The following is a 27,741-nucleotide window of genomic DNA, read 5'->3' on the forward strand; positions in this document are numbered from 1 at the left end:
TTACTTTTGAGAACAGTAATTATCACTATCACTTAATTTCACTGTTCCTTTTGAGAACAGTAATTATCACTATCACTTTTTTTCACTATTCCTTTTGAGAACAGTAACTATCACTATTACTTCACTGTAACTTTTGAGAACAATAATAATCACTATCACTTCGCTCTCATCGTAACTTTTGAGAACAGTAATTGTCACTACTTCACTGTCACTGTTACTTTTGAGAACAGTAATCATCACTATCACTTCGCTCTCACTCTTACTTTTGAGAACAGTAATTGTCACTATTACTTCGCTGTCACTGTTACTTTTGAGAACATTAATTATCACTATCACTTAATCTCACTGTTACTTTTGAGAACAGTGATTATCACCCACTATCACTATTATTCACACTAGCACTATGATTATCACTTACTGTCACTATTGCTAGTAATATGAATAGTGATACTATGATTTTTTCTAAAATTAGATCTTAAAGAAAAGACACAGAAACTCTCATTTCTACGAAATGTGGAGGGACCTCGCAATTGAACCCGACGATCAATCACCTTTATTTTAGTTCGAATTGGAGGAGGAAAGCAATAGATCTAACCTATCTGTACCAGGAATTTCTGTCCAACTTCTGCATCATGACTCGGCACGTCCACCCACCACGCACTCCGTCACCGGGAAGGGTGCGTAGTTGCCTTGGGAATAACGCTGAGAGACCGAAAGAGAGCAAGTTGGGTGAGAGAGCAGACTAGAAAGATATTGTGGAGGCGGTGAAAGAGAGGAAGTAGAATTGGGCAGGTTAGTGCGAACGACTGATGAACAATGGAGCAAATGTGTTACTGAGTGGACGCCGCGAGATGGGAAGCGTGGAGGAGGGAGACCAGACAGGAGGTGGAGAGACGAGATTGAGAAGTTTGCATGAGTGACGTGGCAGAGGTTGGCGTGGTCATGTGAATCATGGAATGCTATGAAGGAGGCCTTTGTTTAGCAGTGGACTCAGGATGGCTGATTTTATTGATTAATTGAGGGTAATTTGTGCTCCCAAAAGTGAGATTTCTTGAGGGTTTGAATTCCTTCTGTGCCGGGGCTTATTATAGGGATTATGTTGCAGCCTTTAGGTGATTTTGTTACGAGTGATGGAACTCGGCCATAGCGGGGTCTCGATCACTGGGGGTCCGGTTCAGGCCAGGGTCACGTGACCCCCCCTCCCCCAATCCATTGTAGATTACATCGTCTTGTTTTGGTCATAAGAACATAGGAGCATAAGAATGGAGGAGACTCCAGGAGACCATAAGGCCTACACTAGGCAGTTCTTTGTCCCTTACCACCCGTCATCCCTATCCATAAAGTTATCTAACCTTCTCCTAAAACTATCCATTGTCTCAGCACTCACTACATGGTTACTAACGGTAGTATTCTTAAAAAACATCCTTAAATGCATCTTATATCAATCCTTAGAAGGGAAAGATTTCTATAAGGAAATTTTTTTCTTTAAATATCACCGTAAGAATCTTACGGTGGTAGTCTTAAAAAAATCTTTCCTTGTATAAAATTTCCCCTTCCAAGGATTTATATAAGATTAATATAAGGAAAGAATTTTTCTAAGAATACCACCGTTAAGTCTATTCCATTCGATAACTATTCTGTTGGTAAACCATTCTTTCCTTTTTCTTCTTAATCCTAAATTTGTCCCAAAGAACAATTACACAAATCATGAACAGCATCGTTAAGGTTAACCGTGGCCGTTTTAACATATTTTCGTCGCACCCTTTAGTTGAATAAAATCGCCTGGCGGCAACCAAAACAAACGCGAAAAGAGCCAAATTGCAGCGACAGGAATGGTAAGGAAAATTCTGGCGGAGTCAAAGTTTTCCGTCCTCAGACTCGACTCTTGGGATTTTCTCCCTTCTTCGTTTCCCCGCCATTGCTCGCTCGTCTTTATCGAATTCCATCTTGTTCCGCTTCGTATAATCTCAAAGGTATTATAGATGTTATACAGAAGGTATGATATATGGGATTAGGAAGGGATGGTGAGGATCTTGCAGGATGCACCCAGAATCAGCTTCCATTGGTTAGGATGGGTGACGGGAGAAAGGGGTAAAAGATAGAGAAGAATAGACCAGGGAATGGCTGGAAGGAGGAGGAGATGGGAGAAAGGAGGAAGGGAGGTGGAGGAATGAGGAGGGTAGTGAGGAGAAGAGGGAGGAAGAGGAGGAGGGAGAAAAAGAACGATAGTCTTGCTGATCCTCTTAGGAAAGGTTGAATCTCCCTCAGCTGAATAAAATGTCCTGACGGCAGACAGAAAAATATACATACATACATACATACATACATACATATACCAAAGGTTTTTTCCCCCTTACACGGGAGGTAGCCAATAAACAAAGGCATAGAAACCACTCCCACCCATTCCATCCCCCTCTACCCTCTTCCCTCCCTCTTATCTTGGCACCTCCTGGATGACGGGTCATCCCTCCATCTTGTCCACTGCCCTGGATCAGAAGCAGTGTCGCAAGACAGAGCACATTCACAGCAAGGCCGCTTCATTAAATCGGCGACCCCCCCCCCTCTCCGTCCCCTCATGTAGAGAAGGAGAAGACGGGGAGAAATCCCTTCGGGCTGCGTCAAAATATACAAGACCTTTAGCCACCGTCGTCTATGGAGTAAAAGGGTATGTGCTCTACATTTGTCTTACTTCAGACTCGTGCAGATATTATGATAATTATGTAAAATAACTCCGCTGTCTGGTATTACAACCGAACGAAACTTGTGTCGGTCAAATTTTAGTTGACTCCTTTTTTTTATGTAAGACAGAATTCATCAGAAATTTAATTAGCACCACGACGTCTTGAAGAAATTTTATTGGAGTTGACTTCCCGAGAAATTCCTTTATTTCGAAGTTAAGGGAATTTAGTTTATTTTCGAAAGATGATTTTTTTTTTTTTTTTTTTTTTTTTTTACACCAGTGCGGAGACTATCTTTGGACTAAGGGAAGGGCGGAGGGTGAGTCCATCTTAAGGGGTCACAAGAAGAATGAGGGAGTGAGGCTTCTTCAATGTGGGGTACACGATTCAAATAAAGAAGTTCGACTATCCTTCGCCATAATCAAATACATAATGAATGTCACCGTCTTTTGGAAGCCCATTTTCTTACCTGGTGTATATATATGTATATATATATATATATATATATATATATATATATATATATATATATATATATATATATATTATTGTATTTGTATAACACTCAGTGAGTCCCAGTGAACAGATTTAATTTCTGCATGTATGCCTCCTCGAGTCTCTCGATGTTGATGGCTTAGAATTAAAGTGAATTGTGTTTAATATTATTATTATTATTATTATTATTATTATTATTATTATTATTATTATTCTGGCTACAGTCATGCAATTTTATTAATTTCCGTGGCACCTTTTCTTCTCCTCTTTCTTCTCCCTCTTTTTCCTCCTGCTCTTCCTTTCCTCTCCCGTTACTCATATCTTCCTCTCCTCTTCTTCCTTTCCGTTTTCTCTCTTTTTGCAACTCCTTCCCCCCTCCATCTCCCTCAGTATACAACGCATCTCCCCCACCCCACTTCCAAATCCGTTCCCAGTCCTAATTTTTTCCTTGTTCCTTCAAATTCCTCCCCATTGAAGCCTCTTTTGACCGACCTTCCCTCCCTCTCTACCACGTCCTTCGCATCTGCTTATAATTCCACTTTCATAGTCACTCCTCGTCCATACTCACATCTACATCTATCTTTACTTCAACCTTCACAGTTCACAGCCACCTCCATCTATACTTCCACCTCCGTATCCACCATCAGTTTCACCTCCACCTTCAACTCCACCTACACTTCCGCCTCCATCTCCTCCTCCTCTCCCTCCTCCACCACCTCCACACCGTGTTCGAGGCTTCCATTCTTCATTTACTCCAATTCTTTTCGGTCTTGAGACTTCATTAACTCCTCTTGCGCCCCCGATCCTTCATCTTCGTTCTTCCTCTTCCTGTCTTTCTCTTCCTCCGCTTTCTCGTTCTCATTCTCGTTCTCATTCTCGTTCTCATTCTCGTTCTTCTCTCCCCACTCGTGCTCCTGTTCTTTCTCTCCCTCCCCATCATCATTATCAACATCATCATCATCATCATCATCATCATCATCATCATCATCATCATCATCATCATCATCACAACAACAACTACCACCATCACAATTTTGCTCTGTTATCAAAACCTCTGTTATACAATCAATGATGATGGAAATTATAATTTCATTCTCTCTTGCTCTTAACACCATTTCCTGGTTCGTATTCCATCCTTGCTGGAATGTTTTCTTCTATTTCTCTAGTCTTCCCATTCGGCTTCCGAGGACCCCTCTCTCAACCTAGGACACGTCCCTAATCCTTAATCCCTTGTTCTTACGGAAGGATGTACTTAGTGGGAGGTCATAGCTACATCGATCGGCCGTGGAACTACAGGCCACAACACAGTAACCTACAACGAAGTATTAAAGAAAGAGCTACGGAGAACTAAGACGTACTACGAAGTATCTAAAGGCGTTTTAGCTCAAGGATGCTACGAGTAGGAGTAAAGGAGATCGATGCCAGGTAGAATATAAAAGAAGCGGTAAGGAAAGAGTTAACTGTGATATTGTCACCCTCATAAAGAAAGAGCATACGTCCAACTTTTCAGGAAATCGAAAAAAAAATCGTTTTTCTATTTTATAAATGTACATAATGTTCCTCCTAACGTAATTTTAACCTACTCAGACACTAAATAAAACATTGGGAATTGTACCACACGGAGCAATGAAAAAAAAAATCCAGAAATTGACGAAAAATGACTTAGGGTGACGATATGTAGTAATAACTTCAATGTTGAGAGAGTGCCGAGGAAATAAATAGAATGGCTTGGTGGAAGCTTACATAACAGGCAAAGGGCTACCCTCTACAGAAACTGTTAACCCTTTCTCCGCCAAAAGAATGCCGAGAAGGAAAGACTGGCAAATAGGGAAATTCCATTCAATAGGTAAGGGTTTACTCTTCACCAAAAAAAAAACAACAACAAGAAAGACTGTTAGCAGCCCAAGGTAATAGGAAAGTTCCATGTGATAGGGAAAGGTTTAATTGTTACTATGGGGAAATTGCCACATCCTACAGGATTGAGATAGTGTAGAGTCTTTGTCACCGCGTGGCTCGCTGCCTTCGAGGAAGCACTGTCTTCCGAAGTGTCATCTTCAGGCACTAATGAAGAGACATAGCACCTCATTGCTCCATGAGGAGACATGGCACCTCATTGCTCGCAGGAGCCATGACCCGCTGAAAGAAATGAAACCTGAATGATTCATTGCGTAAATGTACAGTTGGCTCCAGTTCTAAGTACTACAGTGACTGGTTTCTTCCGAGGAGGCGTAGGAGTCGTATGTCTTCGGATCGTAGATTTACGATGTCAGCGGGTCTTTTACGACCTCATAGATTTATTCCTATCGCAAGTGTTCGAGGCAAAGGAATACATACTTCGTACATGTTCTCAAAAAAAAAAAATCGAGTGTAAAGGGTTGGTGAGAAAATACGAGATGAAACAGGTCAACAATTTCTCTAATGGTCTGACTCTTGGCCTTCTTCAGAGAAAATCCTGCGGAAGAACGATTTTCTAAAGAAGTGTCAGAAAAACTAGACCTTTACCCTGCCCCCCCCCCCCACACACACACTTCTTCTTTCCACTTCACTGTTACAGATCTATTCTAGAGGCATAGCGAAGTACAAAAGTGTCTACGGGTATGCATCTCTAAGTATCGGGAGGTACTGTTGCTTAAGAGCGTCACAATTGCTGTATTATGAGTCGCTGTCATGGGACAAGGGAACCAGTCCCAAATTCTATAATACTGCTAAACCTTCCTTTAACTTTCTCTCCGTTAATGCTGAGCCAACTTCTGATCCAATTTTCCCCTTCTGCCCCTTTCTTTATCACCGCTTCCCATTTTCTATCGCTGTGCTCTTCCTACTGTATTCCACCATGGCATTCCGTTTTCTTTCACTGTGTGGGCCATCCCTTCCAGTTATCGCGTTCCATTTTCTTTTCATAATTCTTTTATCTTTAACATTGGACTTGTTGTTAGCATTCCGCTGGCGATGGCGCGAGGGCCTTTATGGACGTTTCTCTTTCGTTTACGGCGTAAAAAACCTTCTGGAAGGGAGTTTTGCTCTTCAAGAACAGGAAGTCCTCTGGTGGGAATGTTTCTTTGTTGCTCCAGCGGCGGCGGCGGCGGCAGTGCCGCGGTCGAAGAGTCTTCCTCGGCCAGCTTTCTGCAGTGTCACTCCCGTTATACCATACCCTTACCCTCCTCACACTCTTTCTCCTCCTCCTTCCCAACCTTCTCCTCACCCTCCTCCTCCTCCTCCTCCTCCTCCTCCTCCCTCCTCCCCAGCCTCCACCCTCCATCATCTTGCTCATCTTCATCCTCACCCTCCTCACACTCTTTCTCCTTCTCCTTCCAACCTCCACCTCACCCTCCTCCTCCTTATTCTTATCCTTACCCTCCTCCTCTCCCTCCTCCCCAGCCTCCACCCTTCATCATCTTACTCATCTTCATCCTCACACTCTTTCTCCTCCTCCTTCCCAACCTCAACCTCTTCCTCACCCTCCTCTTCACCCTTCTCATCCTCATCCTTCTCCTCACCCTCCTCCTCTTTCTCCTCACCCTCCTCCCCAACCTCCGCTCTTCATCATCTAGCTCATCTTCATCCTCACCCTCCTCACACTCTTTCTCCTCCTCCTTCCCAACCTCCACCTCTTTCTCACCCTCCTCCTCCTCATCATCATCACCGTCCTCCTCCTCCTCCTCACCTTCCTCCTCCTCCTCCCCAATCTCCACTCTTCATCTCTCTCACCCTCCTCCTCATGATCATCACCGTCCTCCTCCTCATCCTTCTACTCACCCTCCTCCTCCTCACTTTCCTCCTCCTCCCCAATGTCCACTCTTCATCTTGCTCCTCTTCATCCTCATCCTCCTCACACTCTCCTCCTCCTTCCCAACCTCCACCTCTTCCTCACCCTCATCATCCTCACCTTCCTCACCCATGTGCTTATCATCCTCCTCCTCTTCCTCCTCCCCAAGCTCCACCCCTCATCATCTTGCTCATCTTCATCCTCATCCTCCTACTTCCCTCTTCCTATTTTTGTCCTCTTCCTTCTTTTCCTTTCCTGTTTTCCTTCCAGTCCTCTTCTTTTTCCTCCTCATTCATGAATCTTATTTTGTCTCTTTTTAATTTTCCTCCAAAATTATTCTTTTATTTTCTTTTTCTCTTCTGTCACATTCCTTTTTTTCTTTTCCTTTTCCACAATACATCCTTCTGTCCTCTATTTACCCCAAGATTCCTCACTGTTCCCATATTCCTCTTTTTCCTCTTCCTTTCCACTTTCTTTTTGTCTTCGCTTTCTTTTCTTCTTTCTACACCTCTCCTAGTTCCCTGGATTTTCTTTTCATTCTCTCTCTCTTACTCTTCTCTCTCTTTTTTATCGAACTCTTTATCCTTAGTTTTCTCCCACACCCATTCCTCCCCCACCCCCCTCACCCTCCCTCCCACCAAATGCGATCTCCACCCTCTATATTATGCATGACCTTATATGGGCAATATTGCACAGACAACCCACCACCTTACTAAGTCTGCATCTTCATGCGGCGTACCATATGAATATACTCTTCCATCGTACTGAGCAAAAGTATGATAATATACTCATTTTGCGGATGTATGATATTATATTCTGTTGCAGAAGGTCCTGAGAAAAGTTTTACTCTCTTTATGGCAACATCTCCGGCTGATTGGCTGGAGACGTTGCCATAAAGTGAGTTTAACTTTGCTCAGACCCTCCGAAAACGTGTGGAAAACATTAATGGTGTATAATGCCAGGTCATGGGGGCAAGTTTACAATGCAGCAGCATAATACAATAACATATTCCCCACGGGTAGGTGCACTCCGAACGAGATGCGTATTTATATGCTAAAAGCGTACTGCTGTGATGTATACAACGGCCTAATAATTTTTTTTTTTTTTTTTTTTTTTTTTTTTTTTTTAAGGATAAGCCCGAATCGGACAACAGCCAGCTATGCTTATGCAGAGCAAATTCACGACAAAAGTGTCCTGGGCATTTAGCAAGAGTATATAGTGCACTTGGGACAACACGTCCTGCGAAGCTTTGTTAGCATGTATTGTTACTATAAAAGGGGTTTTAATTCAGATAAAGTTAAAGCGGATTCTTCTACTGACAGAACGAATTTCGTAATAAGTTTGGTTGAATGAAATAGTCTGGAATTAACCCCCCAAAAATAAATAAAATATATAAAATAAATAAAATAGATAAAATAGATCAAATAAATAAAATAAAATAAAATAAAATACAAAAAAAATAATAAGTTCTATATCACCGTAGCAAAAGGCGCAAGCGTATCTAAATAGTTTCTGTTCCTTCGCGGAGATCAGGCTGAAGATTGAGCGAGATGGAGAAGTTTGCAGGAGTAACGTGGCACAGGAAGAGGTCGAGAGAATACAGCAATGGGTGTCGATTGGTGGATGACGTTGATGTTTGTTTTAAATGTATTTCATTTCTATTTCAATTTCTACTACGCCTTCCACTTCGATTTTGATTTTGAGTTCGACTCTTTGACCTTGAATTTGGAAAAGAACAGCGTTCTTGTTTGGTTTTGAATTTATCTATATTTTAATTTCGATTTCGATTTCTACTACGACTTTGATTTTGATTTTGATTTCGGTTTTGATTTTGAGTTCGACTTTTTTACCTTGAATTTGGAAAAGAACAGCATCTTTGTTTGGTTTTAAATGTATCTATATTTTCATTTCTATTTTAATTTCTACTACGCCTTCGACTTTGATTTTGAGTTTGATTTTGAGTTCGACTCTTTGACCTTGAATATGGAAAAGAACACCGTCTTTGTTTGGGGAGTGGGGGGGGGGGTCTTCCACCTCACTCCTCTCACCGGCACCCTTCATTGTTTTGCTTTTCCATCACATTTTCTTTTTCGTGTCTTTTCCCCGTAATCCATTTTCCTTTCCTTTCCATTTTCTATCCACTTGTTTTCCTCGTTTTTTTTTCACATTTGCCCTGGCTGGCACCGGACGATTCTATTTAGCCGAGGGAAACTCTCTTCCCAACAAAAAGGTTAAATGCATTTCGAGTGTCTCGATTAATCATTTCTCAACATATTTCCACCACATCTATCTCCCCTTTCCCCCCTCTCTCTTTCTCTCTCTCTCTCTTTATTTCTCTCTCCTTCTCTTCCTCCTCCTTCTCTCTCTCTCTTTCTCTTTCTATTTCTCTCCTCCTCCTCTTCCTCCTCTCTCTCTCTCTCTCTCTCTCTCTCTCTCTCTCTCTCTCTCTCTCTCTCTCTCTCTCTCTCTCTCTCTCTCTCTCTCTCTCTCTCTCTCTCTCCTCTTCCTCTTTCTCTCTCATTCCCATTACTCTTATGTTCCCCTTCCAACTACTCCTCTTCCTCATTACCTTGTCCTTCTTCCTCGTCTCCCATTCACTCCTCCTACATTTCCCTCCTTTCTCTTTTTTCTTCCTCATCTTCCTCCTCCTCCTCCTTCTCTTCCTTTCCCTCCTGCTTTCTCCTTCTGCTCTACATCATTTCACTCACTCTCTCCTTCTGTTGTCTTGCTCTCCTATCTTCTTCGTCATTTTTATCTGTCCATGTATATTTGCTTTTCTCCACTTTTTATCAATATTTTCTTTGACTTCCCTTTCTCCATTTCCTCAATCCTTATCAGTCCGTAGATTCTCTCTTATCTCCAGTCCTCCATCCATTCTCCTTTTCCCCACCCATCCTCCTCCTTCCTCTCCTCCTTCCCCTCCTCTCCCTCCCCATTTCCTCGTATTTTCCTATCTAGTTCCCACCCCTCCTCCCCTCTCTTCATCCTCTCCCTCATTTCACCCCCATTACTCAGCCTAATCCTCTTCCATCCCCCTCCTTTCACCTTCTTTTCCGTCGCATCCACAACATTTTTTTCTCTCTCGTTCTTCTCTCCTTTCTCGTCCATTTCCCTCCCTTCTTCCCCCCTTCCTCTACCTCTCCACCTTCTTCCACTTCTCGTCCACCCAGCGACAGTACTTGTGCTACCTCCAGAAGTCCTCTGGAGTCTCAAGGACCCTATACTCCCTTGCCATCTCCCCCGTCCCCCTCCCGTCCCCTCCCGTCCCCTTTCCAGAAACTTCGGCCACACCCCGGCCGCTCACGGCTCCTCTATGCGGTACCGGTTCCGAGCCGTACCACTCTAACCATCAGCCCATCTCGACCCTCAGGCAAGCCTACTTTAACCTGTAGATGACAGGTGTTTCCTTCAAATGAATAAAATCGTCTGGCGACAGTCAGAGTAAGTTTAGAAAACGTGAATAGCTAGGAGACAGATAATTGAGATTGATTTTAGCCTTTCGTTGGGCAGAGAGTGTTTTCCTCGGGAAAAAAAATCACATATCGGTGGCCAAAACCAACGTCTAGGGTGGCATCAACCTGTTCAATACCTCTACTAAAGCAAATGAAATAATTTAATAACTAGAATATAATCTAGATAGTGCGCAGAGGCCCCAATTAGGTCGGTGTTTAATTATCTTAGAAGTGTTTATGTTCCTCAGTGAGAAGAGGGCTGGGAGATAGAGTTGATCAGAGAATGTTAAAATGATTTGGACACGAGGAAAGAATGAGTGTGGAAAACAGACGTGAATGGAGGGAACTTGAGGGGGAAAACCAAGATGGTGCATGGATGGGGCGTAGGGGCCAATAGATATAAGATGAATATCTGTCGAGCAAAAAAGTGAGAGCACAAAATGTAAGACTGGAGAACGTATTGCAAATGGATGAGATAGTGACCCGGCACGAAGGGATGTTTTTATTGTCTAATCTTTATCAGGTTTAAGCCACCGTGTTGAAATACAAAAGCTGTATCGTTCCTCAGGGGGTAGGCCTGTCCTGCAATGGACCATTAAGGCAGACGTAAAATCATACACAACTACAACCTTATCAAGTAGATGACGTGGGGGTGTCGCCAGGTGATGAAGCTGTGGGAGTTAACCAGCTTCAGCTGTCGGGCCCTGTTGTGGAAGGGATAATGAATGTATCATTGGATGGGTGTGTAAATGTTATTACCCAGTCACTCCTTTATATGGGGGGAAAGACCTTTTGGTATATGCATAGATGTTTTATTATTGCTATTAATAGTAATGGTGCTATTATTGTTATTGTGTGTGTGTGTGTGTGTGTGTGTGTGTGTGTGTGTGTGTGTGTGTGTGTGTGTGTGTGTGTGTGTGTGTTTGTATGTGTGTGTGCGTGTGTGTATGTATGTATTTATGTATCTATTTCTGTCTGTATTTATGTATGTATGCATGCATATGTACATATATACACATACGTATATGTATACATATGCGTATGTGTTTGTATACGTTTATTATGTATGTATGTATATATGTATGTCTGTATTTATGTATGCATGCATATATACATATATACACATACGTGTATGTATGCATATGCGTTTGTATACGTTTATTATGTATGTATGTATTTGTGTATGTATGCATATATACACATGTATGTATGTATATGCGTGTATGTTTGTATACGTTTATTATGTTTGTGTATGTGCATATGTGTGCATGAGTGTATGAATATATGTGCTACCTACCTTCAGTGACAAACCTATCGGTCTGCAATATATATTACTCGAAAATGAATATACAAGCTTCCGATTATTTTTGCGCATAATATGGATTGAAAATTGAAAATTATATAAAATATCATGCGCAAATAAACTGAATTTGGAGTGCTCTACAAATTGTTTGAATCGCAAAGTAAGAGATGAATTTTATTTTATGAATAAATTTGAGAATAAAAGCGTCATTTAAGCGAATATATCAACAAAAAAATTTACTGATTTATCGAGAACAGACCCAATCTTCGTCCTGACTTTATAATTGTTTCTGACGGTGGTATTCTTAAAAAATCTTTCCTCATATAAATCTTATATAATAATTGGAAGGGAAGGATTTATATAAGGAAAGTTTTTTTTAAGAATACCACCGTATGGATCTTACGGTGGTAATCTTTAAAAAAATCTTTCCTTATATAAATCTTATGTGAATCCTTGAAAGGGAAAGATTTATATAAGGAATATTTTTTTAAGAATACCACCGTAAGAATCTTAAGGTAGTATTCTTAAAAAAAATCTTTCCTTATATAAATCTTATATGAATCCTTGGAAGGGAAAGATTTATATACCAACGTAAGAATCTTACGAAGGTATTTAAAAAGAATCTTTCCTTATATAAATCTTTCCCTTCCATGGACTTAAAGATTTATATAAGGAAAGATTCTTTAAAGAATACCACCGTGAGTGCGTATTATCAAGACTGAAAAGAAGCTACATCCAAATCATAATATGGTATTTCAAAAACAAAATTATTATATGAAAAAATAATTTGTCTATACATTTTAACGAATTAATTAATACAACTTCTCAATATGAAATAAAATATCCCTACCATTAACTGGGCACCATATCAATACACAGTTAGCCGTAGGATGTAAAATGCAATCTCAGAAAATAATGCCACAATGTTTCATAAAAAGGAGTTACAGAAAGAAATAATATATACTCTCAATATGATCCTTGTTTATATTACTGATTGAGTTTTAATTATGATTGATTTATCATGTTCTGTGAGTGTGCAGTGTTCATATAGCACACCCAGATTATACTCCCTTGGTATGAGTATATATTGTTCTGCACATAGTATACGAGTATATGTATATTTGTACATATATGTATGTACATATCAATGCGTACATCTGTGGATGCTTGTATGTATACATGTATTTATGTATGTATTTATGTTTGTATCACAACAAAGTTATGTCGTAGCACATTTGTAAAATAATACTGATGACCCACTTTCGGAGAAAAATAAGCGAAAGTATAAAGATATGTATATTTCAATCACTAACTGTGATCCTCTTCAGCAGATGTGAAGAGGATCACAGTTAGTGATCGAAATATACAGATCTTTATACTTTCGCTTTTCTTCTCCGAAAGTGGGTCATTATTATTATTATGTTTGTATGTATTGTTTTCATGTATATATGTCTGCATGCATGTATTTATGGAAGGGAAACGAAGAGGGAGAAGGAATGAGAGGAAAGACAAGGACTGAAGTGGAATGGGAGTAAACGGAACAATGGAGGAATGTAACTAAGTGGAAAGGGTGGATGAAGAGAAGGACATAAAGGAAGAGTATGTGGAAGGTGGAGAGGGATTTAATTCATGCGAGGGGAAATCCCCCCGCGAGGCAAAAGGGTTAAATGGTTTGGCCTTGAGAACTTCGTGATTTCCTCTTAAGACCACCAGAGGGTCTTCGGGAGTCTCCGGAGCTCTTGCAGACACTTCCGCAGCCCTCCGGAGGTCTTGCGGACACTTTTCCTCGGCACCATTTTCGCTTTCATTTGTCTTCCTGCTTTCCTTTTTCCTCTTTTCTTCCTTCTTCTTCTTCTTCTTCTTTTTCTTCTTCTTCTTCTTCTTTTTCTTCTTCTTCTTCTTCTTCTTCTTCCCTTTTCTTCTTTCCTTCTTCTTCTTTTTTCTTCTATATCTTTTTGTCTTCATTTTCTTCATATTTTTCGTTATCTTTCTTTCTCTTCTTCATCTTTTGTTCACTTCAATTTTATTCTTCTTAATAATATTCATATTATCTATCATTATTATTATTACAATTATTACTATTATTATTATAATCATCATCATCATCATCATCATCGTCATCAATTATTATTGCCAATATTATTGCTGTTACTACTATCATCATTATCATTATCATCATCACCATCATCATCATCATCATTAATATAACTATTTTCATTATTATCGTCATCATTAGCATCACTATCATTTATCTTTTTATCCATCATTTTCATCTTCCTTTTCTTCTTCCTCATCTTCGTCTTCGTCTGCTTCCGTTTCTTTTGCTTCTTCCATTTGTACAAATTCTTCTTTTTCGCTTTTCTTCTTCATTTTCTTCTTCTTTTGTTTGATTTTTGTTTCTTATTTTACTTCTGCATCTTCTTCCTGTTTCTATTTCTGCTTCTCCTTCTCCCTCCGTTTCTGCTTCTGCATTTTCATCTTCGGCTTCGTCATAGACTTCTTTGTCTTTATCTTCGTCTACATCTTCGCCTTCGTCATCGTCTTAGTTTTTTTCTTAGTTTTTTTTTCATTTTTTTTCTTCTTCATTTTCATTTTCTCTTTATCTTTATCTTTCTTTTTTTCTTTCGTTGCCTTCTTTTTCTTATTCATCCTCTTTCTTAGGAATAATTTTTTATTATGTCTGTTATGTTACTTTTATATCTCATCAGCCCATACAAACACAAGTGACTCCTCTCTCTTTTCTCTCTCTCTCTCTCTCTCTCTCTCTCTCTCTCTCTCTCTCTCTCTCTCTCTCTCTCTCTCTCTCTCTCTCTCTCTCTCTCTCTCTCTCCATCCATCTATAAACCTACCTCTCTATCTATCTACCTCTCTATCTACCTACAGTATATCTCTACATACCCACCTATCTCCTCCCTCTCTCTTTCTCTCTCGCTCCATCCATCTATAAATCTACCTCTCTATCTATTTACCTCTCTATCTACCTATATCTCTACATATCCAACTATCTCTCTCTCTCTCTCTCTCTCTCTCTCTCTCTCTCTCTCTCTCTCTCTCTCTCTCTCTCTCTCTCTCTCTCTCTCTCTCTCTCTCTCTCTCTCTCTCTCTCTCTCTCTCTCTCTCCCACCCCCTCTTTCTTCCTGGCATAATCACACGATCCCACTCTTGAGTATAAAGTGGAGCACACGCACTCAGACTGAAGCACATTCTCGTTTTATGCCTCTCCATGGAAACTACTTTAGGCCAAAAAGCACTAAAATGCACATCTGCAGCCATCCCTTGCCGTGCCTGATTGTCAAGCTTTTATCTTCGCTTGCGAACTCGTATGCATATCCGGGAATATACAAACGTGTAGTACTTCCACGGGTCGACATATTTGTACTCAAAGTTTCTGTTCCACAGCGTGTGATAGAGAGAGAGAGGGAGAGAGAGGGGGAGGGTGGGAGAGAGAGAGAGAGAGAGAGAGAGAGAGAGAGAGAGAGAGAGAGAGAGAGAGAGAGAGAGAGAGAGAGAGAGAGAGAGAGAGGAGGGGAGAAGGGAAGAAGAAAGTGAGGGGAGGAAAGGATAAAGTGTCGGGGTAAGGGAACACCCCCCAAAAAAAAATACAGAGAGAGAGAGAGAGAGAGAGAGAGAGAGAGAGAGAGAGAGAGAGAGAGAGAGAGAGAGAGAGAGAGAGAGAGAGAGAGAGAGAGAGGAAAAGGGGAGAAAAAACAGAGAAAATACAAAGAGAGAGAGAGAGAACAGAAAAAGTAGAGAAAAGGGCACAGAAAAGAAGCGAAATAGAAAGAGAAAGAATGGGAGAAAAATGAAAGAGCTATCATTCTTGTTAATCGACGAGGAGTTTAATTAGCAAAGACTGGCTGACAATGCGCCATGTTAGAGAGGGCAAAAAAAATCCACTGTTTGGGAGAGAAGAGCAAAAGAGAGGTGGGAGAGAGGGATATGCTAAAGGAGAGTTAGGTTGATGGTAGAGTTGATGGATAATTGGGTAGATGGAGGGCTTAGTGCTAGGAAGCGTCAGGAAAGGGAAGGTTAGAGGGAGATAAGGAGTATCTGTTGGGTTTCGATGAGTTGAGGTTTCGATGAGTTGGGGTTTCGATGAGTTGGGGTTTCGATGAGTTGGGGTTTCGATGAGTTGTGGTTTCGATGAGTTGTGGTTTCGATGAGTTGGGGTTTCGATGAGTTGTGGTTTCGATGAGTTGGGGTTTCGATGAGTTGGGGTTTCGATGAGTTGGGGTTTCGATGAGTTGAGGTTTCGATGGGTTGAGGAGGGGTTGGGATACCCGTGGATAGATAGATGGATAGATGGAGGGAGAGAAGGAGGGAGTTAGGGAAAGAGGGATGAAAGGACTAACTGAGGAATGGAGTGATGGATGAAGGGAGGGAGAGAGGGAAGGAGGGAGGAAAGGAAAGAGATAAGGGCAAATGTAGAAGATGAGGAGCTTACGCCAGGAGGCCCGTAGCTGCGGCCGAAGCCGTCACATTTGTCCATTATGAGCTTGGACTATTGTGGCAGGTAATAGTCACTACTGGGAATCGGAGAGGAGTGCGGGATTCGAACCCACAACTAAGCGAACCCAAATCATGAAGAGATCCTCAGGAGAGGTGATTTGGTAACCAATGCTGCACTCCAAATGGGAATCAGAGAGGAGTGCGGGATTCGAACCCACAACTAAGCGAACCCACATCGTGAAGAGATCCTCAAGAGAGGTGATTTGGTAACCAATGCTTCACTTCAAATTGGAATCGGAGAGGAGTGCGGGATTCGAACCCACAACTAAACGAACCTACATCGTGAAGAGATCCTCAGGAGAGATAATTTGGTAACCAATGCTTCACTCCAAATGGGAATCGGAGAGGGGTGCTGGATTCGAACCCACAACAAATGCTTCACTCCAAAACGAGTTCGGATATGGAAACTCTATCCGCGGCCTTTGATTCTTTCAACACAGTACCGTATACTTTGAGGTCCCAAAGCAATTTGATTCAGCTGAGGTATGGACCCGTAACAGACAGGGATGTCGAACGATCGCAAAACCCCTTTAAACCCCAAATCTGGCTTTCATTAATGAAAATAATTACTTAGGCTTGAAGAGAACGGGAATCGAAGAGATGCGTCACCTAACTGAAGGAGGCTGACTAATTGTTTACGATTTAGAGAATTGCCCCTCAGCCCGGGGACGGTGGCAGACTGGACTGAGACTACGGTGCCTGGAAACAAGACAGAGTTAAGTGGTTTCGAATTCACTATTGTCAACTCGTGGCAGTAGCTAGGGCGTAGGGTCTCATGGTGGTATTCTTAAAAGAAAATTATTTCCTTATATAAATCTTATATAAATCTTTGGAAGGGAAGGATTTATATAAGGAAAGAATTTTCTTTTAAGAATACCATCGCAAGAATCTTACGGTGGTATTTTTAAAAAGAAAATTCTTTCCTTATATAAATCTCATATAAATCATTGGAAGGGAAATATTTGTATAAGGAAAGAATTATTTTTATGAATACCACCGCAGCAATCGTAGGATTGAAAAAATCTTTCCTTGTACAAATCTTTCCCATCCAAGGATTTATATAAGATTTATATTAGGAAAGATTTTTTTTAAGAACACCACCGTTAAAGCATTGAACTAAAAGATTTCGTGCACAACCGCCTCACAGTGGGGGATACCAGCGAATTCGTAAAAAAAAAAAAAATAAATAAAAAAAAAATAAAATAAAAAATTGACCGAGTAGTTGACCGGCAAACCTTGTCAACTGGGCCTCACTCAGGATGTTGCGGTTGTTTTGGTGAATGATATTCTTGTCCCTATTGCTCGCTCGCCCACGTGCAGCCACTTAAAGTTTGTGACGTCGGAGGCCGTCTGGGGCCAAAACACAGGAAGTGACGTGTCCGTACATTAGGAGTTGATAACACTGTGTTTGCAACGGCCTTCTACTCCCCTCTCACTAACTCCACCTCGTCACTCACCCGTTTATCTTAATCGATAATATTGCCTTAACTGTTTATGTACCTATTTCATTTAATTGACGTTGATCTAGTAGCACATGAGTAAAATCAAGCTTAGACCCACTCTCGGAGAAAGATAAGCTGAGGTACAGAGTAAACTGTATATTTCGACCACTGACTGTGGTCCTCTTCAGCAAGTATATACACATAGAATAGGAAGACAAGGACATATATACAGTAGTAGTTCCCTTTTGTAGTATTTCCCTCTATATATATGTTCTTGTCTTCCTATTCTATGTATGTATCTGTTGAAGAGGACCACAGTCAATGGTCGAAATATACGGCTTACTATGTATCTCAGCTTATCTTTCAACGAGAGTGAGTCTAAGTTTCATCTATTCTACTTATTTATTTATTTATTATTTCCATGAAAAGTGCATTTATTAGGCAGTTGTATACTTTTCCTAGATTTCCAGTTGGTGTCTTGTCCACATTATGATATATGAATAAGGAACCATCTGTACCCCTATATCAACACCATTAATACCATCGAAATCACCACTATCGCAACCACCGCTACCATCACCATAACCACCACCACAACCAGCACCACCTTCACGTCCACCATTTACCTCAACTATCATAACTACTTCCAAAGTCATCACCAATGTTACCACCAGAAAGACCACTATAAGCACCACCTCCACTATCACCACTAAATTGACTATCACCACTTTCATCACAGCTACCACCATCATTGCAATCCACCGCTATCACCACAACCTCTATCTCAATTTCTACCACCACCATTGCCACCATACCCAGAACCATCGCTACCACCACCACTACTACCACCAGCACCACTTCTATCACCGTTGCCACCAGCCTGGCCCCGGTGAACTAGGATGCGCAAGAGGAATATTCTAGAGAAGCTGGAGGAGAAGGAGGAGGAGGAGGAGGATGGGGAGGGGGAGGGGGGTCAATCAATGTCTTACAGATGTGGACCTCCATTTGAAAGGAATCGAACCACGGCCTTCAGATCGGGGTTTGATTTTGACTGAATAAAATCACATGGCAACAACGTGGATAAATTGGTAGATATTCTTAGGTAAAGGGGTCAATCTAGAATTCTAGATAGACTTACCACTTCCGCTATTTAGAGATTTTCTTGGCTTGAATGAGATGGCTTAGCGACAACCAGAGTAAATATGTCATCCATCATTAACTGCTGATGGATTAAAACCTTCACACACTAATACAACACACACACAGTAGCGCAGTTGGTAGAGTTCCCGGCTGCCACTACAGCGATCCGGGTTTGAATAAATCTCACTCAGGGCTGAAATAATTTCAATATCGCTGTTCTGCGAGTCGTTACTCAAACTCTTATCGGGGGTGTTGGGTATGTGTGTGTTAGTGTGAGGTCACAGCATTATGCATAGATCAGTCATATATGAGCTCTAAGCTCTCTTCCGGGAGGGAAATAGCTGTCGATCACGAGTCTAACACGTGATCCAAGGCCATGGTGAATCACACAGTTACATGACACAGAAAGATGTAAGCATCTGATGAGGGATAATGAAAGGATGGTGTGGTTCACACGCTCAATCACATCGGTCATGCGAGGTGACTGGAAGGCAAAAGGAGGCTGTCTCCATAGCAACCGCGGCTGAAGAAAACACACACCGTAACTAAGATGTGTGTATCTGTGCTGTCGGAAGAAAAAAACGGCGCTAGAGAGTCCGAAGTGCTGAAGACTCTACAACGAACGTAAAGTCGAAGTGTGCGTTTTAACTTGCTAAGATTTCGGCCTTGCCGACGTGGGTTCTCGAAGGGAATATTTTTCTTTTGGGGTTTGCTTGAAGGAATGCAAACTTGGCGCCGATCCTCCTCTCGTCCTTCTTCTTCTTCCCGAGAAGTCTGACGGCGGACCGAAGGCTCTGGGGGCTAATTAAGCAAAGGCTTTGTTCAAATTGGACGCATTATAAAAAAAAAAAAAAAAAAAAAAAAATGCAGATGATGACGATGACGAACAAGAAGATAATTATGATGATGATGATGATGATGAAAACGAAGAAGATGAACAAGATGAAGATGATGATGATGAACAAGATGATGATGGTGATGATGATAAGAAGATGGTGATGAAGGTTATGACTATAAAAAATCGTTCTTAGTATGTCCTTATGTACTAGGGACTGATAAATCCTCCTGTGTTTATATTCATGAATACTGCGTCACGTTTCGTCCATATTACTTTTCTTAACAGTGATGTAATGAATGTAAAAAGATATACAATTCTAAGTTCAGAGTATGAAGATTGTGATGACTTTAGACGAGCAATTGGTTTCGTAGGCCTACGAAGAGGACCGCACCATTTATCTTTGATTTTCTGAAAACCTGTAGTCATTCACTTTTGCTCTGCGTATACTGTGCGTTCACATACATTTGTGTGCAAGCATCCTAACGCACACGCTCATGTGCGCTCAAGAAACACACACACACACACACAAACACACACACACACACACACACACACACACACACACACACACACACACACACATACACACACACACATACACACACAGACACACACACACACGACACACCTGGTGGCGCTGTGGTTAGAGTTTTCGCCTGCCACTACGGCGGTCCGGGTTAGACTCCTGCCCAGGGCTGAAATAATTTCAGTATCGCTGCGCTGCGGGGTGCTACTCCAACTCTCGTAGGCGGGGAGTTGGATGTGTGTGTGTGTGTGTGTGTGTGTGTGTGTGTGTGTGTGTGTGTGTGTGTGTGTGTGTGTGTGTGTGTGTGTGTGTGTGTGTGTGTGTGTGTGTGTGTGTGTGTGTGTGTGTGTGTGTGTGTCAGGTCACAGTATTACCCACAGACCGGTTATACGTGAGCTCTGAGCTCTCATCCGGGAGGATAGTAGCTGTCGATCACGAGTCCAACATGTGATCCAAGACCATGGTGAATTACACACACACACACACACACACACACACACACACACACACACACACACACACACACACACACACACAATGTATACATAAGTACTTGTTGATCCTTTCACAGAAATGAATAGCATGTTGCAACAATAGCCTCTCGAATATCTTCTCCGAAAAAAAAAAGAGAGATTTCCATTATGATAATTATTCTGCAGCAGCCACCATTGTCGGGCCTCCACCCAGCGTGATGTCACCGCTGTTCCACCGCGAAAGTCGGAGTTCGCGAAAGTGAAAACAAAGGAACTATGTACCGTGCTTGGATGCTTCCTTCTCCGACTCCTCCTCGAACTCGCAATCACGACGTATGTACCATTGCGGGTACCAGAACCTGTTACATGACCTAGTGGAGATATGCCAATATGTGTTTTGTTGTTGAGTGTTTGATATGTTTCTGTATACAGTGATTCGTTTATATTTAAGATTTATATTTGTTAAACAACTAGTATCGGAACACCAACAGAAACTAAATATGTGTAAGGTTCTGATTCACGTACACGTTCAAGTGCACACAATAGATCGATTGGATTCATTTCTAAGTGATACAGTAGCCATTTTTTTTTTGGGGGGGGAATTATGGTAGGCGTATTTCTTTACGTCATATATTTACTATACTCGTAAGTCTACGAGGTCGTAACCGACTCGCCTATGTCGTAAATCTACGACGGTTCCCATAGATCCATATAAGACATCATTCTCTGTAGGACTTATAAGTGGTGTTCAACTGTACAAGATAAGGAGTGTTCATGAGTCTGATAGATCATCAACGGGAAGAAGAGAATGAAATTTAAGGATGAGTTAGGAGAGAAAAAGAGGGAGAATTTGGAGAGAGAATAAGTAAATCGTGAATTATTAGAATCAAAATAGAATAGAATGCTTTATTTTTCTAGATAACCTGTAATGGTAGAGAGAGAGAGAGAGAGAGAGAGAGAGAGAGAGAGAGAGAGAGAGAGAGAGAGAGAGAGAGAGAGAGGGAGAGGGAATACAGTAAGAGGAACATGTTTAGAAATGAAAAAAAAATATGGAAACCATTTTTTGAATGATGTTTGCCGAACGAATTAGAAAATAAATAAATTAATAAATGAATGGAAGAGACGCCCACCCTAACAAGCCGAGTGTAGGAGTCAAATATGAAAAAGCCGCTACGACCAAAAATTAGACTCTAATTCTTTAATATCTACAATTTATTTCCTGCCCTCTATCAGGATTAAACCTTCTTTCTCAGACGGTAAAACTGGATTTATTTCTATTCCACCATTTAATTGCTGTTCTCATTTGCATTCGTCGCGTGAAATTTCATTTTTTTTTATCATAACTTATGGAAATGTTCTATTTTGAATACTCTTTTTAATCTCGTTTTTATTTTTCTGGGGTTTCTTATCTTAAAACCAGTTGGAAACAGATGTCTTTGTGTCTTACTTTTCTGAAGTAACGAAGTGACTAAGTTTTGATGATCTGACAAATTGAGCTATGATAGACTGACGCATTGGGACTCAATTAAAATGATAAAAATATTGTCGTTGGAAGAAAGAACCAGGTTTAAATAGACTGACAATGTGGGTTACAACAGACTGATGATCTGTGTTTTAATAGACTGACGTAGTCAGCCTCAGAAGAAACCATTGTCCCTGGATTGAGGGACTTGAGTTTGGATAAAGTGACGACTGAATTTCAGGCTACCGACGACATAAGTTTCGATAGACTGATGTAGGTATCGTAGGGCTGATGAAATCGGTGTCTTTAGACACAGAAACTGAGCTTAGATGGTTTGACAAATAGATTTTTGATGGGCTGATGCATCGTGACTGAGTGGACTGATGAAATTAATGCGACTAGAGTGAGAAATTAATTTTAGGTAAACAGACTGACGAAGTTTCAGTAGACTGACAAAGATATTAATGGTCTGATTTGATTGATGGAACGAGTTTTTCTGAACTGAGGGACTTAACGTCAATTGACTGACGAACTACGATATGAAACATTAACGAACTAAGCCTTTGGGGATTAAGAAAACTAGTTTCTTTTGACTGAAGAATTGAATTTCAGTGAGAAGGTAGACTGAGATTCCTTTGAGTAGGGAATTTATCATCGATTAAGTGATCTTCTTTGACCTAAAGTAGTGTTTTTCAACGTGGGGCGTACATCACACAGGTGGGCAGTTCGGTTTTTCAGATGGGCAATTCGGTTTTTCAGGTGAGCAATATGATTTTTAAAAGAGGCAACTGAGGAAGTCTGGGTCAATTTTTTTTTTACTTTTATTTTATTCAATTTTTTTTTTTTTTTTTTTTCATTGACGCCTTGTTCTTTTGAAGTGGTTTTAAACCAAGTTTTAATTTTTTTTCGGGTGAAGGGTGAGTTTATTTTCAAAATGATAAGAATTGTATATCACTTCATGAGGGACATCAGGATTTTAAAGGTGATTAGATGGGCCATGGCAAGAAAAAAAAAAAAAAAAAAAATATATATATATATATAAATATATATATATATATATATATATATATATATATATTGAGGAGCACTGGATTAAAGAATTTGATGTCAGTACGTAGTTTGATGGAATGATCTATTCCCCATATTCAGGTCACCTCAATCCTGTCTAATAAGCGTCGATAAATTGATCTTCAGCAACTGGCGCGAACAATGAGTCATTGGAATTGTAAATAGATGAAATTAGGAATAAATTAGGAATCGGAATTCTGTGCAATTATGGGAATCAAAGGAATTTACATTTGGAGTCGGAATAGCGTTTGATGTTGGATACGAAGGAGTTGGGAGGAATTGCTTTAGCAAGAGAAGGATTTGGGAGGAGATGGGGAAGAGGTATGCGTTGACCTTTGGGATACGGAGGAATAGGAGTTGTAACATAAGAACATAAGAATGGAGGAGACAAGAGACCATAAGGCCTACACTAGGCAGTTCCATGTCTATTACCACTTGTCATCCCTACCCATGAAGTTATCTAATCTTCTCTTAAATCAATCAATTTTTTCAACTCTTAACATAAGAATGGAGGAGACAAGAGACCATAAGGCCTACACTAGGCAGTTCCATGTCTATTACCACTTGTCATCCCTACCCATGAAGTTATCTAATCTTCTCTTAAATCAATCAATTTTTTCAACTCTTAACATAAGAATGGAGGAGACAAGAGACCATAAGGCCTACACTAGGCAGTTCCATGTCCATTACCACTTGTCATCCCTACCCATGAAGTTATCTAATCTTCTCTTAAATCAATCAATTTTTTTCAACTCTTACTGCATAGTTACCAGGTCTGTTCCATTCATCAACTACTCAGTGGAATAGGGAAAGAGTAAGAGTGTTGGTTTTCTTTGTGCTTCCATCAAAGAGTTATGATCTAATCTATCGATTACTGGCAACTGGAACTTGCACTCATTCCCCATACCCATAAGGCAAAGTTGGAAAATTTGTTCGCAGCTAAGAGACTCCTTGCGTATGATCCTCATCTTGCATCATGATATTTTAACACTTTATATGCATTTATCATATTAACAGCCACCGGGCGATTTTATTCGGTTAAAGAAGACCTTCCCATTGTTTCAGTACAACCTATATGCAAAACTGTCTGAACGTAAAGAATAGAAAAACATAAGCGCCATGTATTTTCATCAGTAACTAATCACAAGAATTTATTTAGGGTGCAAATGTACTTCTGGCTCAGGCTGATGACAGCGTTCCATAAAAAGCTGCCTTGCAGCCGCTTGCAACTAGAGCAGTGGTTCCCAAACTGTGGGTAAAGTACCCCCTTGGGGTGAGGTAAAAAAAAATTCGGGGGTAATGGAGGGGTGACAAAAAAATTAAAAATAAAATAAAATAAAATAAAATAAAGAAAACATTGCGATACCCGGTATTAGAATTAAGGTTAAATTAGTAAGTATAGTTGTAAAACTGGAAAAAAAAAAAGTTTGGGAACCACTGAACTAGAGAATTAACGATGAATCCCACGAACCTTAGCTCTAACGAACACCGGGCTCGTATGGAGTTTAACTGAATAAGTTTTATGCATTCTATACCTTAAGGGCTTCAATGGCTACCCTACGGACCAGAGTCACGTAGCCTTTTGTACATACATATACCAAGGGCCTCTTTCTCCTTACAAGGGAGGTAGCCAAAATCAAAGGCATAAATCCACCCCCACCCCCCATTTCCTCCCCACAATCACCACTTCCACCCTTCCCTACCTCTTTTCTTGTCTCCTCCTGGATGACGGGTCATCCCTGCATCTCGCCCACTGCCATGGGTCAGAAGCAATGCAGCAAGACACAGCAAATCCATAGCAAGGCCACTTCATTTAATCGGCGACACCCATCTCCGTCCCCTCATGCAGAAAAAGAGAGGACGGGGTGAAATCCCTTCGGGTTGCGTCAAAATATATATCATTCACACATACTCCTTCACCCCCCATCCCCCACCCACTCTTTCATCCATCACAGCATCATCCATACACAACCATTCTCCACTCACCCCTATCTTCTGTCTTTTCCATTCCTGCCTTAGCAGACATTCCTGTCTTTCCCAATGCCCCATTTACCCCCATCCATTCATCTCATCCTTGATTGCCCTTCATGTTCACTCCCTCCACCTCTGCCTTCCACACCTCATTTACTAATTTTTCCTCACTCATTCTTTCCATGTGTCCAGACCACCCCAATACTCTTTCATCGACCCCATCTCTCAACTCCCTTTCCATCCCCGCTCTCCTCCTCACCTCCTCGTTTCTCACTCTATCCAACCTAGTAACCACTACCATACTTCTCAGGCATTTCATCTCAAACACATTTAAACTCTTCCTCTCTTATGTTCCATGTTTCTGCCCCATACAGTGCTGTTGGCACAATCACCCCTTCTTACAATCACCTCTTAGTATCCATTCCCTTTTATAACCGTTGGTTAATCTCTACTCAAAGAAGAATGTTGCTAATTTTTTCTTTTGCTCTCCTATCCTGCTACTTTTTGCTCTTTTTATTTATTTTTTTATTTTTTTATTTTTTCATTTTATTATTATTATTATTATTTTTTTTTTTGGGGGGGGGCATTTCTGTGACAACCTGTTGGGTGCGATATTGTTTTTAAGAACAGAACCACTGGTGAGTTGGTATAACAAGAATGCAATAATAAAAGATATCAGAGGATTTTGTTCCTCCTAGGGCAGAATCCGGTTTCCGAGAGGTTGATGCCAGGAACCAGCTGAATAATCATCGTCATGCCAACAGGAACTAGACCGAAGACAACCAGAAGCAGAAAGCTCAGAATCGAAACCGGAAGAAGAAAGGAAGGAAGGAAGAAGAAAATAAAGGAAAAAAGAAAGAATGAAATGAAGAAGGAGAATGTAAGAGAGGTGAAGTAGTAGAGAGGATAAAAATAGGCAGGGTGAAAATAAAAGGTAAGAGAAAAGAAAGAGAAAAAGTAATGAAATAAAAAAAAATGAAATATAAGAGAGACAAAATGATAGAAGATAAAAGAAATCAGGATAAAAATAAAAGGTGAGATAAAAAAAAAGAGAGAAAAGAAAGATTGAAATGAAAAATAGAAAGGGTAAAAGTAAGGAGAAGTGGAAAGAGACCTAAAGGAGACGACAAGAGGGAAAAGACGTGGGCGGACTAACGTCGACTAAAAATGGAGGAAACGAGAAAGAAACGGAGAAAAAGAGCGTAAGAAGGGGAAGAAGATTGTAAGTAGACAAAATATGAAAAATAAAAGGAAAGAGACGAAGAAGTAAAAGAACTAAAAGAAGAAGAAGAACAAGAAGAAGAACAACAAGAAGAACAAGAAGAAAAACAAGAAGAGGAAGAAGAAGAACAAGAACATGAACAAGAAGAAGAAGAAGAAGAAGAAGAAGGCGTAGGAGGAGAAAGAGAAGGAGAAGAAGACGCAAAAGAAGAAGAAGAAGATCAGGAGAATGAAGAAGAGGCAGCGAAGAATGAAGAAGAAAAAGAAGAAGGCGGAGGAGGAGGAGGAGAAAGAGAAGAAGAAGAAGACGCAGAAGGAGAAGGAGAAGAAGAAGATCAGGAGAATGAAGAAGAGGCAACGAAGAATGAAGAAGAAAAGAAAGAAGTAGAAGAGGAAGAAGAAGGCGGAGGAGGAGGAGGAGGAGAAAGAGAAGGAGAAGAAGAAGAAGACGCAGAAGGAGGAGAAGGAGAAGAAGAAGACCATCAGGAGAATGAAGAAGAGGCAACAAAGAATGAAGAAGAAAAGAAAGAGGTAAAAGAGCAAAATGAGAAAGATGAAGAAGAAGAAGAAAAAGATCAGTAGAATGAAGGAAAGGCAACGAAGAATGAAGAATAAAAGAAAGAAGAAGAGGGGAAAAGAGAAAGAAAAGAAAAAAAAAGAAAAAAAGAGTAAGAAATGAAGAAAGAGGAATAAAAAGGGGAGGAAGAGGGAACAACAGAAATAGAAATAGTAAATAGAAGAACAGGAAGGGAAGAAGATGAGGAAAATCAAGAGAAGAAGTCAAGGAAGAAAATTACAATAAACGAGAGGAAGTAGTAGTAGTAGTGGTGGTGTTAGTAATTATGGTAATAGTATGAATAGTGTGAATTACTATTGTGTTGTGGAGAAACAAGGAAAATAAAAACGAAATTATAGAAGGAGTCGGGAGGAGATAAGGAGAAGAATGAGAAGGAAAAAGAAAAGGAAGAAGGAAAAATCAGAAGAAAAAAGTCTAGAGAAGGAGGAGGAGAAGGAAGGAGATGGAAAAAGAAAATGGAGAACGAAGAAGGAAAAAATAGAAGAAAAAACGTAGAGAGGAAAGAGGAGTAGGAAGAATGAGGAGGAAAAAGAAAAAGAAGAATGAGGAAAAATGAAAAAATAAAATAAGAGTCTAGAGAAGAAGAAGGAGGAGAAGAAAGAATAAAAAGGAAAAAGAAAAGGGAGAATGAAGAAGAAAAAAAAATAGAAAAAAAAAATCTAGAGAAGAAGAGGGAGGAGAAAGAAGGATGGGAAGAATATGAAAACAAGGGAAAAATAAAATAAGAGTCTAGAGGAGAAGAGGGAGAAGGAAGAATAAAAAGGAAAAAGAAAGGGGAGAATGAAGAAGAAGAAGAAAAAATAGAAGAAAAGAACCAAGA

Source organism: Oratosquilla oratoria, chromosome 28 (assembly GCF_046742065.1).
Source record: "Oratosquilla oratoria isolate Oo_2021 chromosome 28, ASM4674206v1, whole genome shotgun sequence".
Classification (NCBI taxonomy): Eukaryota; Metazoa; Arthropoda; class Malacostraca; order Stomatopoda; family Squillidae; genus Oratosquilla; species Oratosquilla oratoria.